Raw genomic sequence first — 24701 nt, forward strand, 5'->3', positions numbered from 1 at the left:
TGTTCACGTATTCAAGTTAAGAACCATAATAGGATCATAGAGTAATAAGAATAAGAGATTAGAAGAGTGAATTTTGAAATGAAGATTTCAAAATAAAAAAGAAAAAAGAATAATAATTATAATACAAATAATAATAATAATAATAATAATAATAATAATAATAATAATAATAATAATAATAATAATAATAATAAAATGTAGATAGCAAATAATATTATATAATATAAACGAATCGATATTTTTAAAAGAGGAAAATTTTTTAAATCGATAAATTTTTCAATCTATTCGATAATAATAATAATATGTTATAGTTTATGGTACATGTATATTAGCTGTGGTTAGAACAGAGACTAAGCAGAAATCGTTTTACGTTCGAAATCCTTCGTAACTTTGTAAACTTGGTGATAAGTAGGATGTAGTTTAGGAGAGAAACGGTCAGCAGGTAGAAGGTATAGTATACTATTAAAGAGATAATTGTATAAGTACGTAATTTCGGTCAAGCATGATGTTTAACCCTCGAGCGTTTAACCTGCGTGTATCCTTACAACACTTATATGTTGTTAACGTATCAAACATTTTCACGATAATACAAAGTCAACAAATTTATATTCTATAAATATTTTCTATTATATTATTGAATTATCAAATTCGATTTAAATCCCGCTAAAAATGTTATTGGTTCTCGTTGATACATTAGCGCCATCTTGGCGCGAATTACGAATTAATGAAAAATATCAAAATGAAGAGATACGAAATTTAATTGATGATAAAACGATTCTTATGTCTTCGAGATTTAAATTAACATAAAAATTATTTACAAAATACGTGGACAAGGTTATCAAGTAAAAATAATGTATAAGTGAATTGATTTCTTTTTCTTTTTTTCTTTTTTTTTTTTTTCTTTAAAAAAATTATTCCTCGTTCCTAATCAATGAAACAAATAAAGTGAATTTTATATTTGGTCAAATACTTAACAAACAACATCTCAATTGAGATCGAAGTATCAATTAATTAATTTCGTTTGCGTTTGCGTATTGCGTGCGTATACCTTTGATTTAATTACTTTGAAAATATTATTCTCCGTGCAATTAAGATTGTATCGAGTTTGTCTAGCTTTTATTTACATAGGGAAGGAATAACGGAGTGTGGTTGATCGCTAAGGAAAGATAATAATGCGCAGACTCGTATACGGTGATTCGTATAGTACGTAGTAGCAGGAATAGTGTAGTAGTTGGGATCAAGCGCAGTAACCGACAGAAGCGACGCTCGCATTCAGTCCTCGCCGTCTCGCCGTCGCGGTAGGAGATATGGTACATTCGTATTAGTTTCCTTTACGTTACGTGTATCTTAAAAAGAAAAATTATTAGAATATTATTAGACGATTCGTTTATTGTACAATGGACATGGCTCCTCTTACTACGTTTTGGTAAGTTTTCTTTTTTTTTTATCTTTTTATTTTTTTACTTCTTTATTTTTTTCTGATATTACCAAAATGATATTATTTATTATTTAAAATCAATTATTTCTAATCATAGTTAATGCGATTAGAATGTATCACGTACAATCGTTATTATATACACATATATATATATATATATATATATATATATATGCATATATATAGTAATATAATATATTTTTCTAATCAAAACAATTAGACAAGTTTAATTTAAATTAAATCAAAGAAATTCCATTTCATAATAATATTAATTACTTTTTAATGTCATCTAAATTATATTATATAAATTTTAATTCTTTAATAGATTATTATACACAATATATTTGTATGATAGACTATTATATACAAATATATGTGTATGTAAATATATATGCATATACTATATTAGTGTATATATATATATATATGTATGTATGTATGTAACTCTAATAATACTATATATATATGTATATGTGTGTGTATATATATATATGTACTATAATAATTCAGTACTCTTGTACTGAATTATATACAAAAGTATATTATATACAAAAGAATATACAAAAGTACATTGTATTATATGATAATACCTCGCATACGAATTTGATTTTAATTTTAATGCATAATTTTGAAATAATAGTATTAAAACGGATTGAAAGTAAGCTTAAGAAGATCGACTTTCTTTATGTATAAAGTTCTTCAAGTTATCATTTGAATATCTGAGATCTTTTTGGAGTTTCTGATTCATCGATTAACTTTTTCTTTTTTCTTTTTGTCCTTTTATTTTTTTATTTCTTTGCCCTTCTTGTCCTTAAACTTCTTTTTTTGCTCCTTTTTATTTCCTTGCCGAATTACTAGAGGCAAGATAGAACCAATCCAATCGTTCCATTTATTAGTACGTCCGAACGTAAGACTTTCTTTTTATAAATTAAAAACCATTACCACGTTATTGTAATGTTAAGGCGAAGTTAAGGTCGTGACGGTTAGATGGTTCCTTTAATTATGCGTTAAGAGAAAAGAAAAAAATAATTAAAAAAATCATTAAGTACTTAAAAAAATTGTGAACGTTTAAAAAAAAAAGATTTACTTCGGTACAGATATATTTATGGTTATTTTCATGTGAAACATTTTTTTCACGAGCCTCTTTATCATGATTAGTCGGGAGGGAAAAAAGTAGAAAAGAAAACGAAGAAAAAGTGAAAAAGAAAAATTGAAAGATTGAAACACCGAGAACAGGCCAACTGAAAATAGCGTTGTTCTCGTGCGTAGTGTTGACGTCATGAAAGGAAAAAAAAAAGAGAGAGAGAGACAGAGAGAGAGAAAAAGAGAAAAAGAGAAAGAGAAAGAAAAAAGAGAGAGAGAGAGAGAGAGAGAGAAAGAAAAAAAAAAGGAAAAAAAAAAGATGGTGCGATCGTCCGAGCTAATCCAAACTCCTGGTACTATAAGAAGGAAATTGGAAGCTAAATTTCCTTTTATTTTTTTCTATCTTTCTCTCTCTCCCTCTCTCTCTCTCTTCCTCTGTATTCTTTTTTCATTTTCCTTCTATTTCATAGTCCATTATAGATAATTGATGGAAAGTGAAAAAAAAGAAAAGAAAAGAAAGAAAAATCAAGAAAAATAAAAAGAAAGAAGGAAATAACTTGTTAAATCACATTCTTCTCGTTTACGTAATAAAATGTATAGAATTAAATGAGACACTCCGTATATCGCCATTCGCCTAACATTGTCGTTAATCATACTACCATAGATCTATCTTGATTAGGTCAAATATAAGGATGATTCTTGGTGGATAATGAGCAGAGACGATCAAAGTGTCTTCTTCTTTCCTCCCTTTTTTCCTTTCTATTTCCTTTTTTTTTCTTTTTTGTTTGTTTTTTTCCCTTCATTGATTCCTCAAAGAAAGAGAGAAAAAGAAAGAGAAAGAGAGAGAGAAAAAAAGAGAGTAATTTCAGTGATATTCACGTTTGCTTTATTACGCGTATGTATGTATGTATCTAAGTATGATGCAAATAATAAGGTCGATTGGCACATAATTGCGTTGATAAGGGAAAAAAGAAAGAGAGAGAGAGAGAGAGAGAGAGAGAGAGAGAGAGAGAGAGAAGAAGAAGAAGAAAGAGAGATTCTTCTTTCGAATATCGTGCCGTTCTATTTCTCATCATTTCACCCTTCACACAGAAAATTTCGATTTGAACGATGTTGGCAAAAACGAAAAAGGAAAAAAAGAAAAAGGAAATATATCATTAAAACGAGAAGAACATTAGAGTGTTATTTAATAAAAAATGTAGAAAAGTATGATATTCTTAAAAATTCTTAAATGTATCGTAGTTCGAGAAATTGTTTTTCTTCTTTTTTTTTTCTCCACTTGAAATTTAATTATTTTTATTATTGACAGGATTAAAAAAAAAGGTAAATAATTTTGGTGAGGAGAAATCATGGAGATTGTATATAATATGAACCATTATTAATGGTTCTTTTTTATTTTAATAAAAACAAATCATTTAATCAATGCAATTCAATTTATTTGTATTTATATTGAAAATTCCATTATTTTTCTTATTGACAAGGTTAAAAAAATGGGTAATAATTTTTATCAAGAAAAATCGTGAAGATTATGTATGGTATGGATCGTTATTAATGGATTTTTTATTTTAATAAAAACAAATCATTTTTTTAGCGCGATGGTCTTCAAATGGCTTTTATCTATATTAAAAATTCAATTATATTTATTATTGACAGATTTGAAAAAAAAAGCGTAATAATTTTTGTATCAAAACTCGTAAAGATTATTATGGCGTGAATCATTATTAATGAATTTTTTGTTTTAATTGAAACAAATCATTTGAAAGTGCAATAATTTCTAATCAGCTTTTATTTATATTCAATATTCAATTATGTTTATTATAGATAGGATTAAAAAAAAATGTAATAATTTTTGTGAAGAACAATCGTCAAGATTGTTATTACGTGAATCATTATTAATGAATTTTTTAATTTAATCGAAACAAATAGTTCAATCAATTTTTTTTTCAATGATATTCATAATTCAATTATGTTTCTTATTTATAATATCCAAAAAAAAGAGAATAATAATAATCAATTTTTTTTATACATTATTATAATGCGAAAATTATTATGATATGATTTATTAATAAGGAATTTGTATTTTTTCTTTTTTTTTTATAATCAAGGCAAATCATACTCTTCAGAAAATTATTATTCACAGGAAGCGATTAGGAAAAAAGAAAAAAGATATTTTACGATTATGAGAAGGAAAGAAACCATTATTAATGAAAATGATTATTCTTAATAAAATCGTATGATTTTTGAATGATAAAAAATTTTCTATATATTGTTGATAAATGCGTCGGTTTGGATGATAAAATTTCAGGTAATACGCATTTCGACAGACATATTTGTGATATATATATATATATATATATATATTGTATGTGTACGTAAGCGTATATAAGTTTATTGTATATATAGGATGTCCTAAGTATCCTGTCTGTCTAAATGATATTTATCTTCGTTCTTGTTCTCACGTCACGTTGAATTCGCCGGAGCTTTTCTCTTTGAGGAAATCAAGCTAGGAACACTTTCATGTTCAACAAAATTTATTCCTCATCTATAGTAAAAGATAAAGAAAAAGGAGAGATTGGTGAGGGAGAGAGAAAGAAAGAGAGAGAGAGAGAGAAAGAGAGAGAGAGAGAGAGAGAGAGAGAGAAAGAAAAAAAAGAGAGACAGAGAGAAAAAGAAAGAGAGAGAGAGAGAGAGAGAGGGAGAGGGTGAGAGTAGAGGGAAAGAGAAGGGTAGGACGACGAAGGTCGATTGCCCTTTTATGGACGGAGACACCCTTGTGGAACGAATCGATAAAGAATACTTCCGTTCAAACTGTTAAACCACCTGCAAAAACACTCTCCTAAAGTTATATTCCTGATCGATTTTTTGTTAACGTTACAAATACCTGTAAATACAATAAAACTTACATGTAGATAGATGCATATATATATATATATATATTGTATACACACACACACACACACACACACACACACACACACACACACACATATATATATATATATAGTTTCTCAACGAAAAGTGTTCACCAGGATTATCATGAAGTTTAATGATTTTTTCGAAAAACGTCGTGACAGTTCAATCTCATTTTTGACAAGAAATAGATCCTCATTATATCAGTTGCTTTGTGCTAATTACCTAAGATGACTGATAACACCTTATTAAAAATCTTAAATAACGACGGATGTCAAGTAACACGTTATTCAAGAGTTCTCTTAATTCTCTTTAAAATGATGCTAATTTGTTTTCGTTATTTTCTTTCTTTTTCTTTTTATTTTTTTCTTTTTTTTTTTTTTGAATCAATAGTTCACGAGAAAATGCTTTCCGAATTTCGGATTGAAGAGAAATTTTATTTTATTAAATATTCAAAGGTGTACGATAATAAAATATTTGTCCAATTTTCTTTTAAATATTTATTTGTTGTATAACAAATATTCTACAGTAGTACATCCAATGTATGTCGATGAACGTTTAAGCTAGGTTTTTTGATTATTAAGAAAATTATTGGACTAATCTTTTTATTAAATAATACGACTGAGTAAGAATTATTCTTAGATTTATATGAGGGCTAGATTTATTCGTCAATTTGATTTTTTTTTAATTTTTTTTTGTTTTTATTATTGTTTTTCTTTACCGGAAATATTTACGATCCAGAGTATATTCAACCACTCCAACTGGGTTCGTTAGTAGAACTTCGTTAGGAGTCGTAGAATGCCGTTAGATTACACTTACTGAAAAATGCTTGATAAAACATTTTTTCGTGAAAAGATTTTATTACGATTCACAGAGATCAGCGAGACAGATTTTTAATACTTATGCATCTATATAAATATAAATTTGTATGAAATAAAATCTAAAGTAGAATATATATCTGTTAGTCAATCTTTGAGATGTCATAATTATCTCTTAAACGATGAATAATAGAAAATCTTTTTTTGTCGGATATTATTTTGATCACAAGTATGAGAACTATTGTATGAATATAACAAAAATATTACAAAGGTATTCATTTAAAATATAAACTACGTTGACCTTTATAATTCGGAAAGACTACGAGATAACAAAAAAAGAAGGTTTTTTGATATACACTTTGCAGCTGAATCGTGCAAAGCTTTGCAAAATTTCTCTTGATAAACATTTTTATAGCTTTAACCAGTTGCGAGTATTTGTTTGAATAGTCTATATATATATTTACATATAGATGTATGTATACACATGCACACATACAAAGTATGTACATATATATATATTTATACGTATCTCTCTCTCTCTCTCTCTCTCTCTCTCTCTCTCTCTTTTTCTCTCTCTTTCTCTCTCTCTCTCTCTATATATATATATATATGTTATGTGTACGTGCTTGTGCGTATATGAGTGTATATTGTCAGTATATATAAATTGAAATATACACAATTGTATGTATGTATGTATGTATGTATACGTATATATATATATATATATATGTGTGTGTGTGTGTGTGTATACATATTATATATGTATATATAAATATATATAATATATTATATATATTATATATTCTAAATATCTTTCCATTGAATTGTTCTAGTACATTTTATTTAAGTAAGAAATAAGAAATAAAAGAAAAAGAAGCAAAAAATGTTATATAAACATAAAAATTAGTAACGGTTTATTTAAAAATATATAACTTCGACTTGTTCCTATTATTAATACGGTAGTGTGCGGTAAAAATAAATATAAAAAATACGGAATGACAGGTAAAAATAAAAATAAAAGAGCGTGTAAAATTTTGTTGAATGTTTACGTTCGTGCAAACTACTAAAAAAGATACAATTATTTTTCATTAAGGATAACTATGAATCTATGAAACAAAGTTTAAGAGAAGATATTTTAACATTCATAATAATCATATATGGACAGAACATAATTGACATAGTATCGAAGAAAGAGATTATTTCGACAACGATTCAAAGCACTAGTAAACTGTGGATATTTTCAAATTGAACAATAATATTATATTAAATATAATAGAACGTCATTACGCGGAATTGATAATAATAATAATAAAAATTTAATTTACATTAAAACTTTTAAATAAAGACGTCTTTAAGTCTATGTTTATATAATACTCTTTTTCTTGTCTCTACTTGTAAACTTAAAATATTTTGTATTTAAATAAATATATATAAATACGTGTATATATATATGTAATTCTATTTTCATAATTTTAGTAAAAATTATTATTTTCGGAAAATATGTATTATAAATAATTCCAATATAATTTGACATATTTATTACAATTAATCATTTTATTTTCATCCCTTTTATATTGACCAAACCAAATTAGAAGATAGAAAGGAAAATTAGAGAAACGTAAACATTTATTTTTTCTAATTTTTTTTAACATTCCCTTCTCCAATTTCACAATTCATATCGTACAGTAATCGAAAATATTTGATGAGGTTTATAATTAAATGGAAAGAAAAACAAAAGATAATGAAAATTTTAACATTTAGTTTACCAAGATTTTTCTCTTTATATTCAATAATTCATATCATATTGTAATTTCTTGTATAAATATTTTTTTCTTTTTTACCGTACCAGTAATAATAACAATAATAGTAATACAATATTAATAGTAATAGTAGAAGCATCGTTTTATTAAATGAAATAACAAAGAGCGAGAGAGAGAGAAAGAGAGAGAGAAAGAGATGGAGAGAGAGAGAGAGAGAGAGAAAGAAGAAACCCTATCAAACATAGTAAAAAGTATGGTAACGAGTAAGAAAGAAGAAGAAATAGTACGCAGGAAAGAGAGAGAGAAAGAAAGAGAGAGTGAGAGAGAGAGAGAGAGAGAAAGAGAGAGAGAGAGAGTGAGAGAAAGAAATAGAACAAAAGTAGAGTCTCGAAGAGATTGCTGAAGAATGCAATTTTCTTGGAAGCTGTAGTTACTTTTTAGAGGGGAGATCAGTGTGAAAAAAAGAGAAAAAGAAGAAATGAACGCACGCATCCCATTCCGTCTAACCCAACTTCGCGCGTGCCTTACTCTACTATCCTTGCCTTCTCTGAAGTTTTCTCATCTTTCAGCACATAGCTTAGATAACGCAACGAATCGTAAGAGATAAAGGTTGATGTGTTTAATTGTAAAAATCTATAATTGAGATGAAAATGTTGATCTAATATTTGATAGAATTTTTCACAATATATATATATATATATATATTTGTGTATATTATAATGTATATTATTAATATAATTTAATATTTCTATTTAAATTCTAAATCAAAATTTTTTGACAATATATACATTAATAATAATAATTTATATATTTTTAAAATATATATATATTATTCGGATTCAAAAAAAATAGGTCGAAGTATTTAATTGTAAAAATGATATCAAGTGATCATCGCGAACTTTTTTATATATATATATATGTATATATATATATATATTATTATATATATTATTAATATAATTTAACATTTTTATTAAAATTTGATATGTATATATGTACGCATATTCTATATCGGATATATATCATTCGTATCAAAAAAGCAGTATCGTTCATCGGGCATTCATGTTTGATACTTGTTTTTTTCTAATTTTTTTTTTGAATTTTCTATTTTTTTTTTTTTTTTATTCTTTTCCATTTTTTTGTTTTTTTTATTCGTATTCATTCGGAATGGAATATAGATGAGATGTGTAAACGTTTAATATAATATTTTTCTAGTCACCGAAGCACGCGCAGGTTTTTTTTTTAACTATGAGTTTATTTTTGACGAGAATACATTTGTTAAAGAGCGTGGACGCGTAAAGGATATATATATGTATATATATGTGTATATATGTATGTATATGTGTATATATGTATATATGTATATATATGTATATATGTATATATATGTGTATATGTATATATAAAATATATATATATATATATATATATATATATATATATATATATATATATATTTCGATGATATAAAATGGAGAGATAAATTTTCCAAAGGTATTAACTAAATAAAATGTGACTATTGAAAAAAGAAAATATATATATGTCAAAGACATATTGAAAGAGGAAGATATATACAAGAATATCTATTTATCATTTCTGCAATGATATCCAGTTTCACATTTTATCAAATACTTTTGATATGTAAAACCGCATTCTCTGGTATCCTTTCTTCTCCTTTTTAATTTTGTTTATTCGAATAATTTTATGTATGTAAAACCTGAAGGAAAGAAATATGTTTTCCACGTTTCAAAGTTTAACGATAAGATATTAAGATCTTTTTTATTAATGAAAATATTTATTTGTAATATTAATAGAAATTATTTATTTTTCAAAAGTATGAATTATAAATAATTTCAATATTTCTTTTTATTACAATTTATTACTTAACACTTTTATTCAAATTATATCTAATTTTTTAATTAATGTTATCAAGTATTTTAAAAAATTATGAAATTATATATATATATATATATATATATATATATATATATATATATATTCATTTATCATTAAAATAAAAGAATAAAATGAAATAATTATATATAATATTATATAAATAATTACACAATATTAAAATATATTTATATGTTATAATATTATATATTATAAATATATATAATAATAATAGCAAATTTATATTATCGTCAAAAATATCTTTTGATAACTTGACTCCTAATCGATTTTGCGAATAGAATATTGAACATAAATTGTGAAACGGAATTTTCCATTTGCTCACGCGATTCGACAAGAACGTGATCAGCTGAAATGATTCTCATGCCGTGGATGCTACTGCTTGTGATCGTGTTACGCAGTATTCGTATTATTTCACGTTTTTTCAATCGTTTCTACGATTCTAGTTCTTTTCTCTCTCGATTTCTTTTCAAGATTCATTAGCTAACGCTTATTCTTCAATATTTTTCTTCCTTTTTTTTTTCTTTTTTCTCTCTCTTTTATAAATTATCATTACATTACCTTAAAATATTACTTATTTTAAATTTCATTTATACTCGATTAATAGATTAATAAAAATAATTAATATGTAGATAAATAATAAAACTGATAATAAAACTATATTTTTAAATATTATTATATTTATATTTTGTTAATTTAAAAATAAATAGATAAAGGAAAAAGGAAAAATAAATAATATTGTAGAACTAGTAAATCAATATATTGAATTTTCTTTTTCTTTATCGACATAATGCGCATAAAATGACAAGGGCAAATCTAATCTTGAAATAACTATTCATATTAAAGTTGAAATTTTATTAGTATTTTATTATTATATGTGAATAAAATTATATCATATATAAATTATATGAGTTATAATTAACTCATAATATTAATATATAAGATATCATATATTATTATTATGAATTAAAACAAAAAGAGAAAGAGAAGAAAAAAGAAAAACAAACTGAAGAAAAAAGAAACAAACAAATAAATAAGATCGGAAATGGAATTATTACAAGAAAGATTGTTTGCATTCGAAAAGAAATATTGGCGTTAGAAACTTTCTGGTAACTTCTACTTCATGAAACTTTTTATATACCTTTCGATAGTCACTTTTTTCAAGCTGGTGAAGCGTTTCGATTGAAAAATAAGTGATAAGAGAGGGAAAAAGAAAGAAAGAAAAAGAAAAGAAGAAAAAAGAAAATAAAAATGAAAAAAGAAAAGAAAAAGAAAGAGGAGACGGATAAAAGTTAATAAAAAAGAATAGGAATAAGAAGAAATAAATTTTTTTTGTAAAAAAAAAGAAAACAAAAGAAAAAAAATCTTTCGAGAAGTTATCGGTTATCGTAGAATAACGTGAGCTTTCTAACGATCGCATAGAAACTTTTATATTGGAACTTTCCAATCACGCCTTCGATAAATGATCATCGACGAAAAGGATTCTGTTGTCCATTAACAGTTCGTAGGAAGTCGTGCGTGTCGAGTCAGTCATTTCAATCGACTCCTACAACCAAGCCAAGGTAAGTCAAGCCAAACCAAGCCAAGCCAAGTCAGATCAAGGCAAGCTGAGCTAAGCTTTCCTTCTTTCTTTTCGTTTCTTTATTTTTCTTCTTGCTTTTTTCTCTTCTTTTATTTTCTTTTCTTTTTTTCTTCTTTAAAAAAGAACGAAAGAATGGAAACAAGAAGAGAGAAAAAAATATGAAAAGATAACTATGCCATTCAACGTGAAATATCCTATAGAACCCAGTGGGAAATCTGTTTAAGTATTTCGTACTTTTCGAGAGAAATAGAGATAGTGTGAGAGAGTGGGAAAAAGTGAAAAACAGAGAGAGAGAGAGAGAGAGAGAGAGAGAGAGAGAGAGAGAGAGAGAGCAAGTAAAAGTCGAAGGAATAGCCCTTTCAGGGCAAAATGTTCTATTCGAAGCTCATTCACGTGTCAATAGTTTGAACTAGGGAAAATATTCACTACTATTAACCACCTTGAATTAAACTTCATTCATGTATATAACTTTTATATATAGATTATATATATATTATATGACTACATAGAGAATATTGGACAAGATAATTAGTGATAAAAAAATATGTAAAAATTTGCATTTCGCAATCGTTTAATCGAATCGACACGTTTAATGGAAAAGAAAAAGAAAGAAAAAGAGGATTCATTCATTTAAAACTCGTTATTAATATAATTAAAATAATCATTATTTCGTTAGATACGATTAATAGAACTTATGCGATAAGAAAACCTTTACGAGTCATATGAAATGAAAATAAAAAATTTCGATTGTTCAGCTATCCTTATTGAATAACGTTGTTTGAAATTTTTTCTTAAAAATTATTAAAAAGAAAAGAAAGAATAAAAAAAAAGAAATAATAAAAATAAAACAAGAAGTAAAAAAGGGACAGGTGCACGAGAAAAAATAATTGTCGTTTAAAGAGAATAAAGTTCTAGTTAAGTTTTCTTTCCTTTTTTTTTTTCACTTTTTATTCGAATTACTGGAAACATTATCGTCGTGGTTCTGTTAGAAAAAAAAGAAACAGAAAAAAAAATAAAACAAAGAGAAAAGAAAAAAGAAAGAAAGAAAGAAAAAATTATTGAAAACTTATAGACAAAGATAAAAGGTAAAAATAAAAAAGGAAGGAGAATGAGAAGGGATAAAAATTTTATTCTATAAAATATATAATTATTCTATAAAATATTCTATAATATAAGATGAAAAACAATTGCAATTTTGTATTTTCATCGTTTTAACTAAATGAATTTTTGTTAGAAAAATATTTGTCGAACCGCTGACTGAAGTAGATACATATATATTGTTCGATATATATTTATTTGTCTCTCTCTTTGTGTATGATGTGTGTGTGTGTATGTGCTTGTAATCGGATAAACGTTTTCTCGATAATCTCATTCTCTCCTAGTTCGTTTTATTTTAACGAGTTCACGCTCGTCCATCATGTATGAATTCTTAAAAAATATACGCGTCTCTTTTCATTCCGTTATAATCATACTTTGTGTATAACATCCATTTGTTCTAGTGTCGGAATATAAACGAATGGAAAAAATAAAAACAAAAAGAAAAAGGAAAAGAATAAATAAATAAATAAAAGGATCGACCCAAAAAAGCTCTTTTTTCACGATGTTTGTGAAGTAAATAAGAATGAATGAAAAAATGAAAAAAAAAAGAATAAGAAGAGATAAAAATAAAAAATAAAATAAAAAGATAATAAAAATAAAAAGATATATATTTTTGAAAACAAATAGTAACCAATCCAACACGTTCCAATACGATTTTTATTCTTTTTTTTTTACGATTCGATCTTATACGATTTTTTAATCTTTTTTTTTTTTTCATGCAATTCTTTATATTACTTGTAATACTTGTAATACTTGTAATACTATTTTTCTTTTTAATAATTTCTAATCAAATCTACTAATTGCTTTTCACGTTCATGTCAACGAAAGAAAAGGGATATAAAATAAAAAATACTATTTAATCGATTAATCAAAATAAACAAAGAAGAAGGAAGGACAAAAGAAATACAAAACCGATCAGTAGTTTAAAAATACGATTTTACATTTTTTTAATTATACGAAATAATGTGTAAATAAATTTTAAATCATATCGCTATTAATTCATTTCGTTTATATTTACAACAAAAAGAACAGAATAACAAGAGAAATAACAAGAACTAATTATTTTTAAAAAAGAAAGAAAAGAAAAAAAGAGAAAGAAAAAAAAGGACCAAAAAAAAAGAAATAAAAGAAGGAAAAGAACATTTTTTTCTCTGACAAAGAATGAAAATTTAAACGGTAATCAAACGTATATAACGTTAATTGATCAACAAGCCCCTATCAGTCATTCATCGTTTATTTCCTCGTTAACAGGAACGTCTATGTTTTTCATACATTTACATTACATTACAACTCGTGATAAACTATAGATAAGTGTCTATGTATAATAAGTGAAAGAGAAAGAGAAAGAGAAAGAGAAAGAGAAAGAGAGGGAGAGAGAGAGAGAGAGAGAGAGAGAGAGAGAGAGAGAGAGAGAGAGAGGACACCATTCTTCTTATGACGCATCTATTAACGCATCGTTAGGGAGGGTTAGAAAATATGATATAAATAGTCTAGGGTCCTGCGTCAAATGTATTTACTTACACGTATTAATACATTAAGGCAAACAAAGAAGGCGAGTCAATAATTATTTTCACGAGGAGAAATATCTCCTCTTAATGAAGTAATCAACAATATTAACGAAGAAACATTTTTCTCATTTAAAAGAAAGGAAAAAGAAAAAAAAAAAAAAAGAAAATAAAAGAAAAATTATTAAAATTAATTTCTTTTCTTCTTCTTCTTTTTTATTCTTTTATCTTTTCCTCATTTTCCTAAAATCATCGAACATAATGCTAATTTAGATAGGTATATAATTATTGATCCATACTGTGTATATATATGTGTGTGTGTATGTTTGTGTGTGTGTGCGTGTGCGCGCGCGTGTGTGTGTGTGTGCGTGTGTGTGTGTATATATATATATATAAAGAGAGAGAGTGAAATTTATATGTAGCTGGTAAACCCAATCTCTGGTTGACCTTTCGTTGAAGAGTATGGAAACTCTGAAAGAGCATCGACGTCATTGCGAAGGAAACGAATGAGCCTCTTTGTCTTTTGTATTTTTAACTTACCGATATTCTATAAACGTCCTATAGAAAGAAATGAAGTGTGTTCCTGTGTGTTTCGAACAAGGAAAGAAATACTTGTCGCATATGTTCATGTATATATATATATATATATATATATATATATATATATATAATAAATAAATATATATATATATATATATTTCTACATGTATATATATATATATATATATATATATATATATATATACATGTAGAATATATATGCATATATATAATAAATAAATAAATATATATATATATATATATATATATATATATATATATATATATATGTAGAAATTGTATCAAAGTTCTATAAATATATCAGGAGTGTTCACTTGAATTTTCGATAAGCGATATATGCTATGATGAAATTTATTAACTGATTTTAAGAAATTTTTCATGAATATTTATTCTTTTTAAAAGATAAATTTTAAATGTTCGTAAATAAATTTTATTTTCAATTCTTATTAAATAATTTAATCGAGTTTTTAAAGATAAATTTTTCAGTCTCAATTATTCATTATTGATGTGAAATTTTACAATTTATTTTTTTTTCTTTTTTTTTTTTTACACAATCATCTCGTTACGATAATTTTTGCGATTGTCCGTTCATGTTAAAATTTATTTTCTAAAAATACGTTTTAAACGAAGACGTATAATCGAAAAGTAATTAAAACTAATATAATGAAATAATTGAAGAAAAGAAATAGTAAAAGAGCAGAGATGGTATACCAATACTTTTTCTCTATTTACACCGCGTTCTACTGAAATAAAAAAGAATAAGAAAAAAAGAAAAAGAAAAATAAGAGGAAAAGGAAAAAAGAAAGAAAGGAAAGAAGAAAAAGGAATAGAAAGCACCGAAGTAATTTCCTGAGCTTGTAATCGTTTGAGAAAGAAAGAAAGGAAAAAGGACAAAGAAATAGAAATAAAGAAAAAAAAAAAAAAAACAAAAAAGAAAATTTAGTACTTATTCGAGGTCGGCAAGAAAATAAAGTAAAAAAATTAACGGGATAGAATGGAAGTTTCGTGTAACGATCGAAAATTATTCGTTGTATGAAAATAAAGAGAAACTCACAAGATAATAAAACAAAGTTTATCTTCGAATATTATTACTATATTTATTTATTATTATTTTCTTTTTCTTTTTTTTTTTTTTTTTTTTGATAAATCACTTTATAAAGTACAACGAAAATTATCCTTTAAAATTTTTTCAACAATTGAACTTCAAAAAAATAATTATAAAAACTCTTATATCAATCTTTTATTTTTATTTATCTAATTTGAAAATTATATAATACTATTCTACTAATTGGCAAAATTCTATAATTCTATTTTACTAATTGGTAAAAATTTAATATTCCTTGGAATATTACGAGCACCTAATAATAATAATAATAGTAATAATAATAATAATAATAATAATAATAATAATAATAATAATAATAATAATAATAATAAGAATAATAATAATAATAATGATAATAATAATAATAATAATGATAATAATATATCCTTAAAATAATATAACTTTAGTAATAAGTTACCACAAGAGGGCTGATGTAAAATGATGAAATTGTTAACACGATACCGTTAGTAGGTAATATCGTTTATTTATTATCATTAAATTAGCATCGTTTTACGTTTATAATTGCATCAACTGATGAAATTACAAATTAATGACTAATAATGAGCTTTTATTTCTACAACGTTGCATGTGTCACTTTATCTATCAAGATATGAACCACGTGTTCTCTCTCTCTCTTTTTCTCTCTATCTCTATCTCTATCTCTATCTCTGTCTCTGTCTCTGTCTCTTTTCTTCCTTTTGTTTCTTGAAATATAACAAAATCTACGAAAATAATAACATTTATCAGAACGTAAAAATAATCTATTTCTGTTAATAATAATGATTATTATTTATTATACATTTTTTCGAACATTTTTTCGATCATTATTATTCAATCTATATTTATATATTTATTTATACTATTATTCAAAAATAATAAACAAAAATTCTTTATTCTTTCTTTTTTATTATTAGTATAATTCTTACAGCATGTTTAACACGTTAATATATAAATATTTTTTATTTACTTTTTATTATTTTTTAAAATTATGATTATAAGCATACTAATATATACTTACTTAAAGGAATTATATATATATATATATATATATATATATAATTAATTGTATATTATATATATATATGTGTGTGTGTGTGTGTGTATGTAAGTATATATTTGTATACATATACTTATTTATGTATATATGTTTTTTAGAAAGGATTCTATATCGTTCAATGTATCAAATTTGGCATGAATATTTTTCGACACTAGAAAAAATATTTTTAAGCACCCCGACAACAAATTCTAAAGCTCACCCTATCTTAACTTAACTGCGAGCAATTTTTTAATATTAATATTTCTTTTTCTTAGATTTCGCGCCTATTAATTATAATAGAAATAAAGATATTAATAAGAATATTAATAAAAATTATGATACATTAATAAAATAATAATAAAAATATTAATACGTTGAACAATTGAAAATGATGGAAATGATATCGACAAAATGGAGCTGTAGATAAATGAAAAGTTTAAAAAAAAATTTACGTTATTATAAAATCGCAATAACATATAGCAATAACTTTTTTTTTTTCAATCTGATTTCAGTTACAATTAATGCAATATAATGTTTTACAACTGCTCTATAAATTTCAAGATTAATATTACCAGCGATTTTCAAGATAACGACAATTAAATTATCCAAAATTATCCATGTAGTCTCGAGAAAGTTTTGTTATATTTAATTGATATTGAAATTTATTCTGTAAGTATTGTTATATGAAAATGAAATTTAATCAAAATATCAAAAAATAACCGGACATCGATTTTTTGAAAATTTCACATCTTCTTTGGTCATCTTTAAAGAAATAAAAAAGTAATATCTTCTGGTATTGGTATTAAAATTTATTCTGAAAGTATTGATTAAAAAAAAAGAAAAAAGAAATGGGAATTCAATGCGTAAAGCGAAATTCAATTTTGTGAACGCGATGATCGCACTAGAGGATAAAATTCATTTTCTCAATTATCAAAATTTTCTTCTAAAATCAATAATTTTTGCTTATCCATCTTTACTGATTGATTGAGACAGTCTAATACAAATTATGCTTTCAAATGGTATTTAAGTAGTTCTTTAAAATATTATACTTTAATCCTTTGTCTATCGAATTCGAACATTGTAAATTATTGTAGAATAGAAACAGACGATTTCAGATACATTTCTCCTGGGGAAAAAAAGGTTTTTTTTTTTCGATAGATATTGATCTTTGTCAAAGAGATGATATTTTTAACTAACAATAAATTCATTCATACGAGTATTTTCATTTTCTTCTGTTTCATTAATTTTATCATCTTTTTCTAAAAAATAATTAATTTATTATCTCGTCATTTTGTTGATATTATAATAGCATAAAAATCATGAATGATTATAATTCGAATGATTATAATTGTTATAACTTTCTTTAATTGAAAATTGAAGATCGTTGAATCGATTAAAAAGTTAAGATAAAAATCGTCATCGCTAACTATTGACTTTATGATTTTTTACTTACTTTTTACTTTTATTTACTTTCCTTTTATCATTTTACATATCTTATGATATTGACAATCTTTAAATATTCAATTAAGGTTAAAATAAAACTATTATGAGTTCTATAAATAACAATTACTAATACGAATTATATCTTAAAAAATGTAATTCAATTATTAATTATAAATTATAAATAAAATAAAAAAATTAAATATCTTTAAAAGTGTAAAATTTTTAATTATACAAATAGATTCATTTTTTGATTCATCGCTTCCTTAACTGAGAGTAGATAGGAAATAATTAATTATATCTACAAGATAGTGCATTATGGTATATGCTCATTTTAATAATTTCTTTTTTCTTTTTTCGTTATTCTTCTTTTGTAGTTACTCAATAATTTTCAATAATTTTAAAGAAGAAATATATATGAGAGAAAAATTGATTTACATATTTTATTTTCATATTATATTCCTATCGAATTTCTTTTCTACGCAATTGTATTTTGTTTACTTTTACGATTAATATATGAAAAATATTGTTGTTTTTTTTTTTTTTAAATATTCAACTCTCCAATATTATTAGGAAGTTATAGTAAAATTTTTTCAAAATTAAAATAATATCGATATATATGATTCTTCTTTGTCTAATGCGTCTTTTGACTCAATTTATTCTATTTTCACTTTTTTGACACTTCGATAGATCAGTTACGTTAAATGAATTTTCATTGATTTTCTTTTATTTAAAGAACGTATAAAAATGACCTTCTTGTATGACAAATTTCTCATCTGTATATTATATTAAGTTAATATTTGATTATAGAAATAGTTAAAAACCATCGTATAAAATTTCGAAGGCCGAGAGCTCGTTAAAGAGTTTTCTTCTTTCTACCCTCATCTTTCTCCTCCTCTTTCTCCTATAACTTTAACGTGGAAAAACTACAGCGCTATTCTACTTCTCGGGAAACCGCTCATTAACTTGTTTTGTGCGAACCCTGAACGAGGTATCGTCGTCGTTTCAAGGTTCTTAGAACCAACCGAATAAATAAATAAGATCTTGGAGACGGAAATTAATCGCTTAATTTTTCTTGGACAATTTAATGTTTGTTCAGTCTTAAATCATATCCTCCTGCTACCTATTCGAATTCCGATTATGTAAAGATTTCATTTTGAAAATAAAAGAAAAAAAGAGAAAAGAAGAGAGAAGAATGATTTTATTATTGATAAAATATCAATAATAGTTTGAATAAATTTTATAAAAGAATTGACGAACTATGAAAAGATTTCATTTTTAAAAGGAAAAAACAAAGAGAAGAAAATGTATATATATATACGTTGCCCATTGTTAAATCAATCCCTTCTGTTAACTATTTTTATTTCGATTATGTAAAGATTTCATTCTAAAAATAAGGAAAAATAAAAAAAAAAGAAAAAAGGACAAACAATGTTATGATAATTAAATTTAATGATAATTAAAATAAATTTTATAAAAGAATTGATAAACTATAACAAATTTCGTTCTCAAAAGAGAATCAGAAGGGAAAAAAAAATATATATGTATATTAGTTAATAAATCAATAATAATTGTTACAATAAATATTAAATAGAAATGACAAAACTAAGAACGTAAATTAAGGAAAAGATATATTACTAATTAAAGAAATCTTTAAAATCGTATTTCATTGTAAGTCAGATAATTATCCCTTTTCTCTCTTTCTCTCTCTCTCTCTCTCTCTTTCTTTCTCTCTCTCTCTCTCTCTCTCTTTCTTTCTCTCTCTCTCTCTCTCTTGATCCTCTTTATAATCTCTTCACAGATTAATTATTAAATCTTTGAAATGTCAATTACGTCATACTTTTTTTTCGTTTTTAACTCATGACCGTTCGTAATATTTTTTTTTTTTTTTCATTAACAAATGAAAAACAATATTAATGATCTAATTATAGCAAACACATCTTATGTATTTAATTTATTAATATCAAGTAAGATTATATTTTTAATTAGTAGCAAACCAAAGGAATAAAACTGAATAAAATTAAAAAGAAGAACAGAAATAAAGATACAACGAGTACAGAGAAAGAAGATGGAAGAGAAAAGAAGTAAAAGAAAAAAAAGAAGAAAAAGAAGAAAAAGAAGTAGAAGAGAAATAAAAAAAGAAGATACAGTAGAGAAATAAATTCTCAGAGAAAGTCTTGAGTTTCCATAAAATCGTGCGATAACCAATGCGACAAATCTTTTCCACGACTATCTTCCTCTCTCTCTTTCTTTCTCTCTCTCTTTCTCTCTCTGTCTATATACATATACATATATATATATATATATATATATATATTTTATATACATGTATATCCATCTCTATATCTCTCTCACTCTCTCTAGACGAAGAACGTCCTTTAGCTTCTTGCACGTTTAGAACTAATTAAATTCGACTAAAAGCTTCCCTATAAAGTAAGCTTTGGTAGATCTAACTTCCTTCCTTGGTAAAGATCAAAGGATACAAAGTGGGAAAGCAGAAAAATGAAAGAAAATTCTTTGAATGTAGGAAAAAAGACATTTTAGTTTAAATTGCAAGCCTCTAACTTGATCCGCGGATATCATTGCTTCATTCTCTATTTCTTTTCTTTTCTATTTCTGTTTCTAATTCTTTCTTTTTTTTTCCTTTTTTTTTTTTCTTCTACATCCACCATATTATTCCAATTTTATCTCGATTTTTCTCTTTTTATTTATCTGATATAACTTCGTTAAATTACTATTAATTATGAGAAGTAGAAAATTAACAATTTGTATAATTTATCGTTAAATAATCAAGCAATACAAAGTTTGAATTATTCCTTACGGATAATGTTATATAGAAATCTTACAAAAATAAAATTCATTCTTCTAACTCATTCGCCGATAATACGAACAAATATAAATTCTTACGTTAAAAGAAGAAAAGAATAATGATTATATCGTCATACTAATATCGTTATACGAATCGAAAAATTTTCGATGAAAAAGTAGAAAGACCGCCAGAACGAAGTGATAACTTTGTTAAAAAAAGACTAACTTTGTTAAAATTAACTTTGTTAAAAAAAAAAAGAGACAAAAATTTGTCGAATCCCTATAGATAGGCAAAACATTTTTCATACTATGCGAAAAGGATCATCTATCAAAAAGATTGAGGGATTAGATATACCTAGTAAATTCAAAAGTATCGATTTTTCCAAAATATTTTTATTCGATAATATTATCCTTTAAGAATATTCTTGAAAAATTCCATTGGAAAGTTTCCAAAAATTTGTCGAACCTCCTGTACATAGGCAAGACTTTACACGTTGTGCATAAAAGATTGCCTATCGAAAAAATTGAGGGTTTAGATATATGTACTTAATAAATTCAAAAGTATTGATTTTTCTAAAATATTTTTATTCGATAACATTATCTTTTAGGATTATTTTTGAAAAATTTCATGGAAAAATTTCTAAAAATTGACAAAGTTACGACTGTTTGAAATCTGATCTGGCGAATTCGATATTATCTACAGGTCTTTTAAACTTTAAACGCAAACTCAAAACTATATTGTTCAAACCAATGTTAATAATATTATATTTTGATAATTATTTGAAAACAATTTGAATGAAATCCAATGCGATTATTTTTCATTTCATCATCTAGTCTTTGTCTTGTAAAAATCATAGTTTTTTTTTTTTTTTAATCATTAAAAAAACCGTTGGATTTTTTTTATTGAAAAACACATGGTAAATTCAATCATCCGTATTTTTTTGTTATTAAATAAAAATTATAAAAATCAACTTCGTAAAAGAACGATAATAATTTTTATTTTTTTAATATGCTTTAAGAGTTTTATTTTTTTCGTTTTTGATAATACCCCGAGGAAATTTTATCGGCAATCCAAACGCCGTACAAAATCGCGATAAATTCAAGTTGTTTTTATTAAAACAATTATAATTAATTTATAATTTAATTTAATTTTTAATTTCTTTTTTCTTTTATTGAATAATATTCCTCGAAGTATAAACTGGGATATGCATTTAACGATTTTTTCTTATTAATGAAAAATTATAATATATGCAAAAAGAAAAATATTACAAAAATTGTTTTTCTTTGAGCTGTCTAAATGTATCTAATTTCTTAAAGAATATTTTGTATTGATAAATAGCGATTGTAATCAATATTTTTTCAACAAGTATAGAATGTTTACATATATACAGGAATTTTATATTTGACATAATAATATTTTTTTCACATAATAATAAATATTATTATTTTTAACTAACCAATATAAATCATTTTGTATTCAATATTTTAATTAATTTTGAAAATATTCATTAGTTTTATTATTATTGATTAATATATTATACTTGTATATACATATAATGTATACATGTATATTAGTTAATAGTATATATATACATATATATATATATATGTATATATATATATGTATATATGTATATATGTATATATGTATGCACATATATATATATGTATTTAAATATAAAAATGTATATGTATATAAATTCCTTTCGAGGTGAAACTCGTTGTCATTCTCTTTGTCGAGCTCGTGAAGGATACCAACTGTTATTTCATTAATTGAAGTGGTGGTGAACGTGTCCTGATGGTTAAATATCATCGAATTCGATGATTGATGTGTCTGCTATAGTTTAATTGCAAAGTAAAATGCAAATTAATGTCTGTTAAATGAAAACTTTCGAAAATATTATATTTTCATTGGAATATTTCTTCTAAATATTTTTACACTGATTATTGTCAGATATCTGATACTTTTTTTGTTTTGTTTCGTTTTCTTTTTTTTTTTTTAAATTAAGAATAGAAAATATAGCACGATTAATTCCTACTATACTATATACTACTATACTAACGTATATATATATATATATATATATATACATAGTGTATATATGTATATATATAGTGTATATATGTATGTATATGTATATGTATGGTGTATATATGTATATGTATATATATATATAGTGTATATATGTATATATATATTCATTTTATCACTATAAAATTATTTGTTAGTTCATATACAAAATTTTTAATCTTTTTTTAAGTCGAATATATTATAGTAATACAGTATAATAGTACTATATTATAATATATATTATATATATTATAATATAGTATTATACTATTTATATATAATAATAGTATATATATACATATATATATATATATATATATATATATATATATATATATATATATACATATATATATATATACATATATATATATATATATATATACATATATATATATATACATATATATATATATACATATATGTATATATATATATACCGGGTGTTCAAAACATAGCGTTAAAAATTTTTACCTCCAACATACAACATTTCGGAGAAAAATTGTTTATGCAGGAGTTATCTGATTTTAAGGGAGAAATGTTATGACATGTATATTTTTTATTTAGAATGTTTCATGTTTTGTTTCCTTTTTTTTTTTTTTGAATGAAAAATTAAATTTTTTTATAATGGCAACGTATTCTATCTAAAAAAAAAAAAGAAAAAGTAATTTTCGTCGGAAACATATTTTTATCCTTCGAACCCAACAAAAAATTGATTTATAATGAATTAAACAGGTTAAACAATTAATTATTATATTTAAATAAATTTAAGAATAGGAGAAACAAAACAAAGAATTTTTACTAAATTTAAAAAATGCGTTGAGTGACAACAAAACCATCTGTTTGAGATGTATTTGTACAAAAATATTAATATCCCATTAATATCCCATTCAGAAGTGAGATGGTCCATTGTGTGTCATAAACGAATAATAAAGATCTTCAAAATAAATTTTTTAATTATGCAATTTCTTTTTACTGTGACATTTTTTCATATATTGCTTATTATTTTTCAATCATTGTCGAATATTTCCTAATTATATTTAGTTTCAAATTAAGTATCAAAAATATTGCATGATTAATTATTCTTTATAGTACTATTATTACTAGTATTAGTAAATATAATAATTATATATAACTATTATATATCAATAAAATATTTAAACACATTGAAGGGTACAAAAAAAAACATAGAATTTAATCTAAAATAAAAAAATGAGTTTAAAATAAATGTGATAACATTTGTTATTCATCATATATTTTTACATGTGTTTAAAAGAAAAAGTGAAAAAACAATCATAGTCATTCAGAATTGAATTAAGTTCAATATCGAATGCTGATTCAGAAATGAGATGGTTCACTGTGTGCTGTAAACGAATAATTCAAATCTTTAAAAATTAATATGAAAATTAGACAACCTTTCGTTACTGTGACATTCCTTATTTTTTCTCTTGTATTTTTCAATTATTCTCGAATATATCTCTTACTAATATTTTTTTTCAAATAAGTAAAAGAACATAATGATGAATAATTACTATATAGTAGTTGATAATGATTAAACCGAACTGTTGTTATTTA

The 24701-nt window shown here is 24.2% G+C and overlaps 1 protein-coding gene across 1 annotated transcript in view; it reads left to right on the forward strand.

The window, feature by feature from the left end:
- The first annotated feature begins 1221 nt into the window (after nucleotides 1–1221).
- Nucleotides 1222–24701, forward strand: part of LOC124953297 (GTP-binding protein Di-Ras2) — a 74188-nt gene continuing 50708 nt past the window's right edge. The window contains exon 1 of the mRNA XM_047504480.1: nucleotides 1222–1426. The gene's annotated coding sequence lies outside the window, so the exon portion shown is untranslated. The remainder of the gene's footprint in view (nucleotides 1427–24701) is intronic.

This window comes from Vespa velutina, chromosome 12 (assembly GCF_912470025.1).
Source record: "Vespa velutina chromosome 12, iVesVel2.1, whole genome shotgun sequence".
Lineage (NCBI taxonomy): Eukaryota > Metazoa > Arthropoda > Insecta > Hymenoptera > Vespidae > Vespa > Vespa velutina.